Source organism: Callorhinus ursinus, unplaced genomic scaffold (assembly GCF_003265705.2).
Source record: "Callorhinus ursinus isolate GAN/ISIS: 27379988/994484 unplaced genomic scaffold, GSC_fseal_2.0 scaffold9, whole genome shotgun sequence".
NCBI lineage: Eukaryota > Metazoa > Chordata > Mammalia > Carnivora > Otariidae > Callorhinus > Callorhinus ursinus.
In genome coordinates, this window is record NW_027397071.1 from 53,961,666 (window position 1) to 53,970,770 (window position 9,105).

The 9,105-nt window shown below is 43.8% G+C and overlaps 1 long non-coding RNA gene across 1 annotated transcript; it reads right to left on the reverse strand.

Moving 5' to 3' along the window:
• Positions 1-2,307: 2,307 nt before the first annotated feature.
• On the reverse strand, positions 2,308-6,402 carry LOC112823811 (uncharacterized). Its single transcript, XR_003208151.2, has 3 exons — positions 6,275-6,402; positions 3,606-3,706; positions 2,308-2,636 (listed from the first exon to the last, which is right to left on the reverse strand). It is a non-coding gene; the product is annotated as an uncharacterized lncRNA (long non-coding RNA).
• Positions 6,403-9,105: the final 2,703 nt, after the last annotated feature.

Genomic DNA, 9,105 nt, shown 5'->3' on the forward strand with positions numbered 1-9,105 from the left:
TGAAGGAATTCCTAAAGAAAGAAAGACTTCAACTGATCAAAGTGTTTTACCAAGGAATAAAACCTAGAGGCAAAGCCCAATCCTGGTCCTTGTGGGAATCTGGGTTGAAGATGGGGAGGAAAACAATTCATTGGAATTATTTAACATAAGTCTGAAGATATATTGCTAGTGCCCTTATTTCTCTCTAAACTAACCATCTCTCCCTGCCCCCCCACCACTTAATTAGTCAATTCTTGGTACATTCAAAGGGTACATTAAATTTGAAAACTTTTTAAAGTTAATAATATCTAACATATATATTATACAAATACTTATCACATGACAGGCACTATGAAATTTCTTCATACGGATCATCTCATTTGTTCCTTGCAAAATCCTATGTGGTAGTTTCTATAATAATTTTTATTTTATGTATGAGAACACTGAAACTTCTCAGGCTAAGTAACTTGCCCAAAGTCTCACAGCTAATAAGGAACGGGGTATGGTTTCACTAAGGTTTTATCTGATTTTATTCTACCCACACAACCACTCTGCTATACCCAAAATGAAATTCAAATTTATGCAAATATTTCCTTACAAACCTTGTATTAGTGTCTCTGCTGGGTCACTTGCTTGGGATAAATAGATAACTAACATGGGGTTCTATGCAGGGTAAGTTGAAGAGTTTCAACATTATTATTTCTGGCACACTTCCACAATCCTTAATTCTCAGCTTCAATCCCAAGATTTTTCCAGTGGTGGGGTCCTTCTGCAACTCTATATCTCCTTAATAATCAGGGAAAAGTAAGTAAATGTAAGAGGGATACTACTACCTAAATATCCCTAAGTATAGCTGAATAATGGAACTCAAAGATACCAGGTCTTAATACCTGGAACCTGTACATGTTACCTTATATAGGAAAAACATTATAGATGAGATTAAGCCAAGTATTTTAAGATGAGGAGATTATCTTGGATTTCCCAGTGGACCTCCAGTGTAATCATAAGTGTCCTTATAGGAGGGAGGCAGAGGAAGACCTGAAAACCCACTAGAAGAGGAGGAGGCAATGTGACCATGGCGGCAGAGATTGGAGTGATGTGCCAAGGAAAGCTGGAAAACCTCAGATGCTGGACGAGGCAAGGAACCCATTTTCCTCTAGAACCACCAGTGAAACATACATACTTCTGGTTCCCAGAACTGTGAGAAAATAAATTTCTGTTGTTTTAAGCCATCCAGCTTGTGTTAATTTGTTACAGCAGCCACGGGAAACGAATACACCAAGTTACCATACTTTGTTGCTTTGATGGTGCCTGGGATCATCAGGACCCAGGACAGGTATGAAACACACAAAATATGAAAGTGAGTTTAAGAAAAAGAAATTGACTTGCCAAGGATCAAATGGCTAGCAAGCAGTGGAGGTGAGATTAAAACATGGTTCTAACTCCAAGTTTTGCAAATCACTTTATAGTTTATAACTACCTTGACTTAATAGTCTTTTAAAATTTTTAATGGCAACCCAGAGCAGACTTTATTCCTTTTCTCTTCTCTTCTCTTCTTTTCTCTTCTCTTCTCTTCCCTCCTTCTTCTCTCCTCTTCTCTTTTCTCTTCTTTTTAAATACAGATAAAGAATCTGACATTTTGCAAGATAAAGAGACATGCCTTAAGTCACAGCAGAGGAGCTGAGATTGGAACCCCTGTTGGGTCTTTGAATTCCCTGCCCTTGTGGCCACACCCCCTTGTCTTTGATGGGTTCAAATACTGGGTGAGGGGATCCTGTCATAAGCTTCCTGCCAGCCTGCCTACAGGCACCCCCAGCTTATCAGTCTGACCTTTGGTTTTCCATGGCAAACCCTTGTGCTGAGGAAGCTGCCAACAGGCAGCCAAGGCTTTGTATTGTCCTTATTTAGAATTGCTTTCACTTAAACTAGCCCTGCTCTTGCAAAACATGTTTATTCTTGTTTCCTCTCCCTCCTGGCTGCCTGACTAGTATGGGCCCAGAGTGCAGATGCTCCAGCTCGCAGAACTGAGCCAGACAGGGCAGGGCATAGAGAAAAATATGAGACTCCAGGGAAAGGACACAGGAGGGCATCGTTCCCCTTCTCAGGTTATATGCCAGATGGGATGGACACCCTCTCTTCAGGGTATTACTGTGGGCCCCCGGGGAGAAAGGGGCCATTCAAAACACACCCACTGCTGAGATTGCATTCAACTTAAAATCCCAAACGGTTTGAGAGTAACAACACTAATGATGAGGATAATTTTAATAATATAGCAACTTCCTTTTCTTAAATACTGTAAACCAGGCACACTATTAAATCTCTTATGTAGTCTATTTTATTTAAGCTTCAGGATAACCACGTTAGCTAGGTTATATCTAATAACCTTGTTTTATAGATGGAGAAACTGAGATGTATCTAGTTTATTCTGCTGGCAGGCCACAGGAATTGAGATTCCAAGCTAGGTCTGTCTGGTCTAGGGTGTGCTTTCTTACACAACACTCTTCTTTAGGGACTCCCTGGTCTGGCCCCTTTGTTAGAGCGGAGCAGAGTTCAGAGAGCACAGTGACTTGACCAAGGTCACACAGTGACTTCTCAGCAGAGCTCATTTCCCAGGATTCCAGAACACTGTTCTTTCCAACAGGTGACCCCAATATAAGCTGTAATGTAAAGAGGAAGAAAAAGCAGTTGGAGATTTCTCACTTGTAATTTGAAAGGCTTCTTCTCCTCCTCCCCCTCATCCCACTGAATTCTATTTTGTTATTGTCTTTGGGGCCAGTGCATTTCTTCCATGGGCATATCTGGGTAGAAGCTGGCAGTGAGAGGAAAGAGGAAGCCTGGAAGTTGAAGGGGGGATGTGTGTGCTTGCCACGTTCCTTATGATAAATCTGCATGGAGAGCATTTTATGACACATGTCTCCTAGAGTCCTCTCACAGAGATTTCCCACTCTTCAGGGGAGTATCCCCGTTACACAGATGTATAAAGTGAAGTTCAGAGACAATATGTCATTTGTCCACAGCAAGCAGCTGGTAAAGAGATAGGGCTGGTCATCTAACCTGTGTCCCCTGACTGCCTGATGGTAGCACACACAAGTACCGGCAACAAGCTGGGTGTTTCCCAGGCCCGAGAGCTCCTCACTCAGCCCCCATCCACTTTTTTATCATTTGGAAATGAGAATATATTAAAAAAAATTCTGATTTTCCTCTGTCAAGGGAAGGAGAGGGAAAAGGAAGACTCCCAAGTGAATTTTCTTTATAGTAGGGGAGAGGGTGATAGCTGGGGAACCCCGAGAACTTGATCCTTTATTTAAAGCTTATTCAACAAAGGGTAACCGAATGTTGATTCTGGGAAGGTACTATGCTTGGTACTGGGGACTTGGAATCTGGAATTTGGGCTACAGACAGGTAGATAGACAATAGGAGCACATAGCCAGAACCCCCAAATAAGCGTGGGGAGGGAGAAGCACTGGGGCTATTTGTGGGTTCTCTCACTCCCTTCCCCTCCTGTTCAGGCTACCCTGGGCTACTTTTAAGTCCCTGAACATGCCGTCCTATTTCTCAGTCCTGATTTCACTCATGCTGTTTTTCTGCCCTTCTGCACCTCGCAAGCCTCTGTATTGTTTGATTACCTCTATGGCAAATGGCCCTGCAATTGTCTGCTACTTTGTGTATCTCTCCCTTCGAGTTCCTTCAAAGCAGGGATTGTCTTTCACCGTTTTGTTTTCCCTGCCTTTTTGAAAACAATAGATCAGATTTATAACATGTAATGACCGTGAATAAAAACAGTAAAGCTGGGTTTACGAATACAAGCGTTTTACATCAGGTATCACACTCTGTTCCCAATGATTTCTGCATGTTGTTTTGGTTGTTCAGTTTGGAAAATTCTGACTTGCGCAGATGAGCAGTCACAAGATACAGTTTTTAAAGAGTGAGCTTTGCAATCTCAGGGGAGTGGAGTTCACAGAGGGGCCAAGGCAGGTTCTCATTCAGAACATGGCAAAAAGATGATTTGACCTGGCAGCCTGTGAAATCATTAGAGAATGATCTTGCAATCAAAGAAAGGGAAAGATAGTATACATTGTGTTTCATACTGACGAGACTGATGTTTCAGACAGTAACTGGGGTGCAGAGACCAAAGAGGGGGTCTCTAGACAGGTGCTGGGGAAGGCTTCTTGGAAGAGGCGACAATTGAGGAGATGAAGAAGCCAGGTATACAAAGGGTTGAAGGAAGACCTTTGTGGATAGGTAAGAGTAAGTGCCAAGGCCCCAGAGCGGGAAGAAGCCTGGGATTCACTCTGCACCTTTGCTTTAGGCAACCATGCCAGGGACTTCAGATAAACCTAGATGTCCTCAGTGACCTCTTGTAGATGCCTGACCTCTTTCTTTAAACACGGTGTCACTTGAACAATCTTGGGAGGCGCTGGGCAGCTTTTACAGCTGAGGAGTGGAACGGGCATGTGACAGTCACACACAGCTGTTGATTGATAGGCCATAATGCGGCCCCCGCAACACTCTGGTTTTGGGGCCAAGAGTCCTAACCACATCACACCACTCTCCAGCCAGAGGGTAGAGTCGTTCCTAAAGCTGAACCTTTTTCCACCAGAAACCAGGGACTCAGTGCCAGGCAGGATTTATGACCTAGTAACTGAGGACAGAAATAATTGGTTGCATTAATGCCTGGCAATCCCAGGCTGGGCTGCACTCTGGGGGGCAGCACTGCCTGAAACAGTGGAGGCAAGTTTACTTCTGTCAGCCCAGGTGCTCTGCTGTGGCCAACACAGCCCTAATGAGCTCTGCATATTCAGGACCCAAATAATTGATGGCCCAATTTAAAGTGTGCAGAGGCCACATTTCTTTCCAGGCTCTGAAGGAAAAATACCAGTGAGGAAGAATGAAGAACGGCCTGTTCTAAGTTATTTTCCTTCTGTGGTCATTCGATCCCCAGAAAGACCACATCTACCCCATCAAGAGCCTGGAGAAAGGAGGCAATTATCTAGAGAAGCCAAGCAAAAAGGAAAGGACAAAATAAAATTCCTGTACGGGGGAGAGGTCTCAGGCTCCACAATGAAATGCATACAGCCTTCAACATACCGTGCTTCTCACAGAAGTTTGAGTTAAGGCCTTGGACTTTGGGGTCAGACAGATCTGGTTTGAAAACTAATTCAAGGGACACCTGGGTAGCTCAGTTGGTTGGGCGACTGCCTTCTGCTCAGGTCATGATCCTGGAGTCCCGGGATCGAGTCCCGCATCGGGATCCCCGCTTGGTGAGGAGCCTGCTTCTCCCTCTAATCCTCCCCCCCCTCTCATGTACTCTCTCTCTCTCTCTCATTCTCGCTCTCTCAAATAAATAAATAAATAAATAAATCTTAAAAAAAAAGAAAACTAATTCAACTACGTTATTACATATGTGACCTAAGTAACACTTCACTTCTCTGTGCCTCAGTCTACTCATTTGTTAAATGGAGATGAAGAGCACAGACTTTGGGGCAGACTTGGATTTCAAGCCCAGCTCTGACACTGATTGTGTCATAAAGGGCAAGTTACAAACTCCCAGTGTTAGTTTCCTTATCTTGGAAGAGGAGGTGGTTAAATAGTTGCCTTGGAGGACTGTTTAGGAGAACTGGCTGAGAGAAGACATAAAATGTGTGTGCATAGTGCTCAGAAAAATCATGGTTAACTTGTTACTTATCACTGGTTAAGTGCTAGGACAGAGGTTTTCAAAGTGTGGCCCCTGGACCAGCAGCATTAGCCTCCCCTGGGGACTTGTTAGAAATGCAAATGATAGGTCCCCACTCTAGACCCACTGAATCAGAAACTTTGGGGGGTGGGCCCAGGACTCTGTTTTAACAAGCCCTCCAGAAGATTCTAGCTCATGCCAAAGTCTGAGACTCTCTGCTCTAGGTGATCATTCAGAATGCACCCGAGACATTTCAGTTTGTCCACAGCCGTCTCAGGCTCCTAAGTGCCTCAGTGCCATAATCCTTCAAAATGAGCTCTCTGCTCATTCCTTTCTGTCCCCAAACAGGAAAGAAATATCTAATTACTCAAGATTTTAAAAGGGCCCTTGGCACTAGGTAGCTTACTATATTCTAGGCACTTTGATAATAGTTTCACACGGATTATTGCAATTTATCTCTTCAATAATCCCCTATGATAGATGTTATTGTTTTGCTGATAAAGAAACCATAGCTCTGTGAGATGAAGTAAATTGCCCAAAGATTTACAGTTGGTGAGTGGGCGAAGCCAGTAGTCAAATCCAAGTAGTCTACTGCTAGAACCCATGTAGTTCCCAACTCACCCCACTGCTTCTTTATACCAATATGAAGAACCAGGGATGTCTAGTTTAGTGAAGAGAAGCATCTGGAGAATATGTGAAAAGTTTCTTCATGTCTGTCAAGGGCCATTATAGTCATGGGAGTCAACCAGTCTGACGTGGTTCCACACTTCAGAATATGGAACCATGAGGGTGGCTTAACAGAAACAATGGCCTTCAGCAACAGTCTGAATTGTCCAGGATTGTCTTGCCTTAAGAAGTAGTGAGCTCCCTGTCACTGAGGATGTGTGAGCATAAGCTGGGTGAACATCTGTATACATGCTTTGATGTCTGTGAAGAAACTGGACGTATTTCACTTGCCCAGGAGGAGACTGAAGTGAGCTCCCTGGTTTGGAGAAGAGAGAATCCACGTTCCCATGGCTCTAAGGAGCCATATCAAGATCTTCTGTGGTCCTTGTAGCTGGAAGGTGTCTCTCTTTCCTCTGCACTCTCCTATCACGTTATACGGATACCGCTCTGGTTAACACTGAGCCCTGTCCTACTGCACTATAGCTATTTACAGGTGGCTATGTTTCTTCTGTTAGGGAAGCAGCAAGACATATGTTCACAGAGGCTGATAGACCCATGGGATCACGAGCAATAATCTTAAACTCTTGGGGAGTCTCAGCTTCCCTGTTATGTAAAGGGGTCAGTAGGGATTCCTTACTGAAGCTGGAGGATTCAAGAGGCCAGAAGGATGGTGCATCATACCCTGTACTCCTCTGCAGTCCCCCTACAGATTGTAACATATCTTTAGGGAGAATGCACTTCTGATTCATTGAGATACCCTTTCTACTGCTCTCCATGACTCCGTGACCCTCGCCGTCCCACCTGAAATATGGATATTCAGTATGTGGTACATAATAGGCACTTATACATTTATTGAAAAAATGAAAGGGGAAGAAACAAAAGAGAAAGCAAGAGACAGAGAGAAAGAAAGAGAGAAAAAAAGAAAGAAAGAAAAAAGGAAGAAAGAAGAAAGAAAGGGAAAAATTTAACAAATAAATGCTCTTCTTCATTTGCTGCCCATCACCTGGTAGGCACTCTACCTGGGTGGAACTTTCTCTTGGGCACACCATGGTGTGTGTGTGTGTGTGTGTATGTGTGTGTATGTGTGTGTGTATGCACTGAACAGAATAATCCACAACAGGCCATAGTATAAAGAGACCTATGGGAGCAGAGAGGAAACAGGAAAGAAAGACTTGAAATAATCTCTCTATAGGCAGCTAATTGCAGTTTTGTGGTTATTTGGGGCAGTTGTTTACTGTGGAAGAAGCTGGTCTCTAGGGTATCAAGCCTCTCACATACTGATCTCCATCTTGAACCCCTTTGATAGGAGCAGAATGTTTCAGGGGCAGATTCTAGAAGACTTAAAAGCAGGTCTGGTTTTCAACACAGTGCCTATTGAACTTTCCCCACTGTGGGAGGCAGGCCAAGTAGTGGTTTTTGAAGCTTTTAAAAGCTCCCTGGCTCTTCAAAAAAAAAAAAAAAAAAAAGGCTGTTGTGGACATATGGTTTTAGAAGCTTTTTAAAAAGCCTTGTGGGCTTATTTTTAGAGCAAACCTTAACCTTGTAAAACTTCTTAAAGGAGCTACGGAGGGCCCAATCACTAGAGCCTCCTTCGAACCCTAGGCAGCTGCCCCCCGAGATTTCCAACATAGGCTTTCTTTGCGCTTGATGTGTATCAGGCTGTCATCTGAACCACAGATAGGCTGCCCCTTGAGAGGGTGTGTCCTGGGAGCTAGAAGACCCAAGACTTGGGCCACAGGTGAGTCACCCAAAGAGGCCAAGTTTCGTGCCAGTGAATGGACCCAAGAATCATAGACACATAAAATCTCAATGACTCTCCTGAAAGAAAAGAACCTTAAAAGTCATGCAGTCAACCCCAATCTGATGCTAGAACCCCCCTTGATGCATTCTTCTAAGAAGTAGTTCCACTTCTACTTGCACATCTCTAGCTATGAGAAGATCATTGGGCATTCATTCATTCATTCAACACGTTTGTGATTGAGTACACATTATGTCCTTGGTATAGTGCAAAGCTCTGGGGATATATTGGTGAATAAAAAATCAGATGTAGTCTCAATGTGGATTGAACATTAGTGGGAGAGGCAAACATGGATCAAATGATCGCATCAATACATAATTGCAAATAAGAAGATACCATTAAAAAAAATCAAGGATTTATAAAAGCTTCTGACTGGACCTGCTCTGGTCAGAGATATGAGGGAAGATTTGATGAAGCGGTAACCTTTGAACCAGGATCTGAAGGATGAGTGAATATTGACAAGGCAACAGAGGTTAAGGGAGGGCATGGAAGGCTGGGGGAATATCTCTGCAGAGGCCTTTAGGCAGGAGGGAACACTGCATTTTAGTGGGAATGGAAGCCCAGGTGTATAACATCAAAGGGAAAGACTTGGTTTGAGGCTGGGGGCACGCAGTGTATAGGGCATGCTTGGCCTTGCTGCCATGTTGAGGATTTTGATGTTTAGCCTGAGATGTTTTGAAAACCTCTGACCCCTTTTAAGCAGAGGCTAGGCAACTCACACCAGAGCTGCAAATTTGTTCTCAGGTTACTAAGTGTGGTGGTCTTAAAACATGTCCATAATTCTCCTCCCTTCAAAAGTCAGAGCCTAATTTCCCTCCCTTGAATGTAAGTCTGTCTCAGTCTAATTGACAAAATGTGGTAGAAGGGATTCTATGGGACCTCAGAGGCTAAGGTATCTTCCCTGGCACTCTTTCCCTTGAATTTCTTGTTTTGGGGGAAGACAGCCACCATGCTGTGAGGACACTCAACCAACCAATGAAGACGCCCT